The 6205-nt window shown below is 44.9% G+C and overlaps 1 long non-coding RNA gene across 1 annotated transcript; it reads left to right on the top strand.

The window, feature by feature from the left end:
• The first annotated feature begins 363 nt into the window (after nucleotides 1-363).
• Nucleotides 364-5936, top strand: LOC144177724 (uncharacterized). The gene is made up of 3 exons (XR_013323839.1): nucleotides 364-803; nucleotides 3252-3336; nucleotides 5817-5936. It is a non-coding gene; the product is annotated as an uncharacterized LOC144177724 (long non-coding RNA).
• Nucleotides 5937-6205: the final 269 nt, after the last annotated feature.

Here is a 6205-nt window from a genome sequence, read left to right as displayed (position 1 = left end):
GTGTGTGTGTGTGTGTGTGTGTGTGTGTGTGTGTGTGTGTGTGTGTGTGTGTGTGCGTGCGCGTATGCGTGTGCGCGTGTGTTTGCGTATGTCTGCGGGGAATAATTTTTTTATCCGGCCGTTCTGTTTGTGAAAAGCCCACAAACAGTGAATGGTGAATGCTCGGACGCTGAACAAAACACAAAACAGTCAATCTAGATGTAGATGACGATGATAATAACTTCGTTTGTTAATCCATTTTTATTCGCTTTTGAGTAGCAACAACTTACGACAACAAAAGACGTTGCTCGCATCAAGAAATTATACTGCCATTATATATATGTTTGCTGTTATCAACTTTTACAAAATACTATAATGGCGTCTGCCTAGTTTGCTTCAGGGGTGATGATGAAGGAAGAAAGTAACTGCTAAAACTCTATGACTGCTAGATAGCCAACTGTAGTAATAAGTCTAGTCTAGGCTAGCATATATGCAGTCATTGTTATAGGTGCGCAAGAAAAGACGTGGCGGGTTCGTTGTGCGTGGTTTTGGTGGTTTGTTTTCGATTTGCTGGTGTTACGTGAATTACTACGTGCTCCTCCTGCCGTAATATTACGTGTTAGTGCTCTTGTGCCACCTGAAACATCGTGAGTGCTGGCAAAGCGTCTGTGTCGTCGCCGTACTGCGCTGCTGTAGCAAACGCGCATCGAGGTCGCCATTTGACAAAATACCTGACAAGTTGTGCGTGCCTACGTGAATCAAGAGTCTCTACTGCAAGTTCCAGTCTGTCGACGCGACGTGTGAAAAATGCTGCGTGTTCTGCCGTAAGTAATTGTTTATCGTGGTGCATGTTAAAATTTTATTACGCGTTGCCGCAGTGCTGTTTTGTTAAACGTGTTGAGTATATTCCTTGGTGTTCGGCTCGCCGCGCTTCTTTTATTGTAAATTACCGGCTGCGTCGGCGCGGTCATAATGAGCTTCCAGGAGCGGCGGCCAGTATGCTGTGTGAGTGATCGACCCCCTTGCCATTGCCGGCAACGAAAACATTATGCTGACGGCCTAGCGGCCGCCGCTTGGCTTGGGTGGATTCGACGCTAAAGCTTGTTGCATGAAAAAAAAAAAAGAAAACTGCGTTAATGGTTGTAAAACAAAGCGCCCACTCCCCGATTTTTTTTTTTAGGAGGCAGTTGACCCACAGTATATTTTTTTTACAGGACGTAGGCAGCTTAGCATTGTTCTAACGGGTAGTTTTCGTTTACGGGTAAAGAAATGCAAGGAGGCTGCATTACATTTGTAGTTATAATACGTAAGAGTTGCATATACGTTGAATTTTCAACATTTAAGCATTGCTAGCAACTTTATAAGTAGTACCACATGCACAAGGTCTTTAGGCAGTGAACATTTGACCAGATAATTGTTTAGACGTCGCAGCTTGAAAACATGCTGTTCCAGCCTGCATTGCTGGTGCAGTCACAGGGCAGCTTTCACTGTTTTAATGCAAGAAATTTTTCCACCTTCCTAAGCTCATCCAGCATCGTCATGATCAGACAGAAATTCTTGTGTGGTGTGACATTATTTGTAGCTGGCTTGCATAAATTGTGTTGACCGTAACATGTTGAGCATGGGTTAAACGTGTTGATTCTTACAAATATGCATGTGATGGGGATACAATCACGGTGCGAAAAAGATTCAACAGGGCGTGGGCTTGCCACCGTGCTCCTTCACCATCCTGTTTTTTCGTTTCGTCAGCATTTCAACTTGCCTACCCCTTAGAGGTATTGGCACGCTGAGACGTTCACCATGTGCCTCAGAGAGAATTTTAATGGCGCCATGAAGACAAAATACAAGTTTGTGTTATTCAAAAGATTTCGTGTGGTATGGTGCCCCCAGCACTTGTCCAAATGCAAACGATGCTTTATTCACTGAGAAATTCATTAATTTAAGCTAAAATTTTGGTTTTCCCGCTAAATCGTGCATTTTCAGGGTCTGCAATGACATCACGGGAACCGACCGCTCTGCAGCCGATTGGGATACCTTCTTTACCGTTAGTTAACCTAGATGGTGCCACCATACCGTGGCAAGCCGCTTTCTGCTTTTGTTTTGTTTTTACCGTATTTAAACGTGGCTTGTTTTTGTTCAGCGAGAAAATAATCGTTTCGTGAAACATAGTGCTCGCTCCACAAATATGGTCACGTAAGACACCGTTGCTTGTGTCAATCGGCCATTGTTGTCCGAGACAACTCCAAAGCCCCGCAGTCCTGTGCAGCTAAACCAACCATAGTGCATGCAGTACCAACAGCAGTACGCATCGGTACTTCTATGCTTACGTGTGCTTTCCTAACCTTTACTGTTGCTCCCACCATTCTTACTACTGTAAAAAGAATGTGCCATAAATTTAAGCGCAAATAGTTCGTTCGGCAAGCTTATAGCCTCTGCCTAATTCGTGTTTGCTGTTGCCGCCCTCCGCTAACTGCAGAGCTGGCTGGTATGACATAGGTTCTGTTGCGGGAAATGAGCTAGTGGGTCGCATGGCCATTTCCTTTGTTCCTAATTTGTAGCTTATTTGAGTGGAGTTTATGTTAAAAATGGTGTCAGCGTGATTCTAGCAACGGAATCCTTTGAATGAACCAAACTTGTGTTTTCTCTTCATGGCTCCTTTAATAGCCGTAACCACGTTTCGCACCCTCTGGACCAGAGAATATGCTTGCACAGTGGAAATCTGGGGCCACAGATTTCTACCACCTAGGGATATTTAATAGGCTTAGTTTAACATTAATTCAGTGTAAGGATGCTTGTGTTCCTTTAAAGTATGGCTGAAAGCCTTGTAAGGATTGTCATGTATGTACAGTGCTCACGGATTGAAACGCGACACTGCAAGCGCGTGGCCTGCGCTACATGCAGCGCCGCCAGTGGACGCCCGTGGAAGCTAGGTGTGGCATTGTGGTATACCACGAGGATGAGAGTGTTTTGACCATAAGCTTGCTGCTTCCGGTTGCCAATCAGCGGGGCAGTGGTTCCCCGCAGCGACAGCGGTGCGCTGTCAGCGACAGCGGCGTCCATGGACGGCGCTGCATGTATTGGCGGCCACGCGCTCGCAGTGTTGCGTTTCAATCAGTGAGCACTGTACTTATTTTTTAGCTTGAAAGAACTGAAGGTGCCTTTTTTGCACCTACAAAAAACAAATTCTGTCATGTCCTGTCAGAGCGAGTATTTCACGGCATTATACCGCATATTTACGGCTTGTTTACTACTTGAACTTCCATTTTTTACAGGGCCAGGTGTTTGACATGGAGGATGTACGTTGTGAGCTACCAGAAGAATTGGCTGCCTCCTGTTTCTATCTATCCTGCACGACCTGTAAGTGAAGTTCATTACGGCTGTGAAATGCATGAAAATCTCGATTTTGAAGGCTGAGAGAACATGAAAACATAGAAAACCATTGTGGCATTCTTGTGGTACCTTAGTGATATTAAGACATAAGAACATTGCAGAGATGGGGCAAAAAATAAGGAACCGATGAGGGTGAGAAACTTACTGGTACCTTTCTTATTTTTTTTGTCGCATCAGGGCTGCGTCCTTGCTCCATGAATTAATTAATAACGACTTTGTCACCCTTGTTCACTGTGGTAGTTGCGTGGTGCCCACAGACAGTGTGTGGGGATTTTTCTTCTACCGCCTATTACAGATGAACTAGATCTTTAGACTTCTACTCAAAAGTCATATTATGGATTACATTACATGAGTGAAACAATTCCATGCACCCAGAAATAGAATTTAGGTGAATTCACTTTAATGCCCTAGATGCAACTTGTGCCTAGCAGTGAAAAGGGTGTATTGCGTGCCTTTTTGCCACTGTGTTTCATGTAGTGTAATGAGTCTCACTGGCCATCGTAGCCCCCCCCCCCCCCAAACAGCTATTTACTCTAGCAAATATAATGATGGTCCTAATTGTAGAAGGGTACCCGCCGCGGTGGCTCAGTGGCTAAGGCGTTGCGCTGCTGAGCACGAGGTCGCGGGTTCGATTCCCGGCCGCGGCGGCTGCTTTTCTGATGAAGGCGAAAAGCAAAAACGCCTGTGTGTACGAGATTTCGGCGCACGATAAAGATCCCCAGGTGGTCAAAATTAATCCGGAGCCCTCCACTACGGCGCACCTCATCGCCTGCGTTGCGTCGGCGCGTTAAACCCTACAATCAATCAATTGTAGAAGGGTACTCAGCAATTGAAGAAAGAGCTGTGGGGGGTTCTGGTTTGTGTATCAGACTTTGTTTGGAATATTGTTATGTAGCCACGGATAATGCAGGGTTTTTGTAAAAATATAGATTATCGGAGCAAACTTGTGCTCCGCAGTAAACATAAAAAAACACAAACCTCGAAGGAGTCAGCAAAGGGACGTGCATGGATGAGCGTTGGCGAATTGAATGCTGCAGGGTTTCTTTTGCACTCATTCATTTAGATCGAGAACATTTTCAATAAAAACAGGAAAAGCTAGGATAGGGATCGCAAAGCAACACCCTTTCCATATCAAACAGGACTGCTGGTGCAGCATAGAAAGGAAAAAGGGGAAAAAGACGGTTCCCTTAAAAAAGGATAAGATTGCAGGGTGTGGCCAGGTGCTTGTAACAAAATATTTTGTAAACAAATCAAATGGCGTGGTTGGGGGCAATATTATGATGTTTATAGTAGGAAAAACCTGCATTATTTCCGAATAGTATGAATGCTCTGTGTGCAAACATATGCAAAAATGCTTGGGTGTTTTTAGCATTTGAGTGCACGTTACAGAGTAGTCAGCTCAAGTTACTGCGGTAGCTTTCCTCATTGCTGGTAAGCATAAACCCTGAAATTAAATTTGCTGTATTCGACCGCTTTAACCCTTTCACTGTCACTGATGTCCTGGTTTGTCTTCGAATTTCTCCTCCACGGTGTCACTGACATACCGTTGCGTTTTCTGTTGTGCGTTGAAAAATTCGTGCCATGGTGCAAAGTTGGCGCACCTGCACTGTTTGTGCTATCTGTCAAATCTTTCTAGTAGCTTGTATTTTCACAAAGTACAGAGCGACCACGCCCAGCTTTCGCTGCTTGGGGGTCACTCCGTGCACTGTACATCTGTTGGGATGAGTGACCACGTGGCACGAGTGCAATGATGGGTGCAAGTGTGCTATCCACCACGTTTTTCTAGGGTTGTTTTTTATTTCTGTTCCCGTGTCTGCTACCCATCGACACAAGGAAATATAAAAAGTGAGGAGCCAACCTAGAGGTTGGTCAGTTCATGGTGATGTACATTTTGCTTTTTGTAAGCAAGCACAGACAAACAAACTAGACTGCAAGTGCTGTCTCGTAAACGAAATGCACAATAAAACTGCTGGCTTTATAGGTTCCAAAGAACGCGTAGACACAAGCAACTACTCATGACGACGACTGATCAATGCCTGTCTTAGCATGTTCATGCAATTTTATGTTGCCTTCCCTGCCCCCCTCCCCCCCCACCCATATTGCTTTGTTCCCACAGTGCTGCTGCAATAATCTCATTTCAAATGTTCTTGCGAGGCTGTATAAATGCCCGTCATGAGGAGGCCATGAATCTAAACAGTACTTAGTTCTGGGTTGTGTTGCCTATGTAACAGTATGTCATATTTGATGTTCGTAAGCTCATTAGTTAATTTATGTGGTCTAAATTTTGTGGCTAATTTTGCAACCTAGAAGTTATACCTTCTCTTTCAGGATACTTGGTTCAGTTTTGTATGGGAACACTCCTTTATATTTATAAGCATAACCAGCAAATGTTTGAGACGTGTTTGTTTAAACCCCTTCATATGCGATCAATGCGTTTGTCATTTCAGGTTCAAGCGTGGCAGTGGCTATCCCGTCCTGTGAGGGGTAAAGATGAGGCGACACCTGGTGTGGCAGGCGGCAGCAGCACGTATGGATCCAACCTGAATAAAATAGTCAGGTTTGCAAGAGTCGTGTGATTCATGTGATTTTCGTCAGCTTGCTCTTACAGAAACAGCTGCAGCATGAAACAGTGACTGTGGAGCTGGCTGACATTTTCTACATGCAGCTGGCTGTGGGGCACTGTTATTTGACAGCATGCAAAGGGCACTCAAAAGGTGGAAGCTTGTGGGATACGTAGAGGACGGAAACATAAAGGATTCTTGGAGGACGCAGAAAGTCGGTGGCGAAATTTCAATACAGGGGACACACAAGGGACGAATGCGGTCTGTTGCCTTCA

Source organism: Haemaphysalis longicornis, unplaced genomic scaffold (assembly GCF_048455015.1).
Source record: "Haemaphysalis longicornis isolate Haplotype H1 unplaced genomic scaffold, Haemaphysalis longicornis Haplotype H1 scaffold_30, whole genome shotgun sequence".
Lineage (NCBI taxonomy): Eukaryota > Metazoa > Arthropoda > Arachnida > Ixodida > Ixodidae > Haemaphysalis > Haemaphysalis longicornis.
This window is presented reverse-complemented; position numbering and strand designations above follow the sequence as displayed.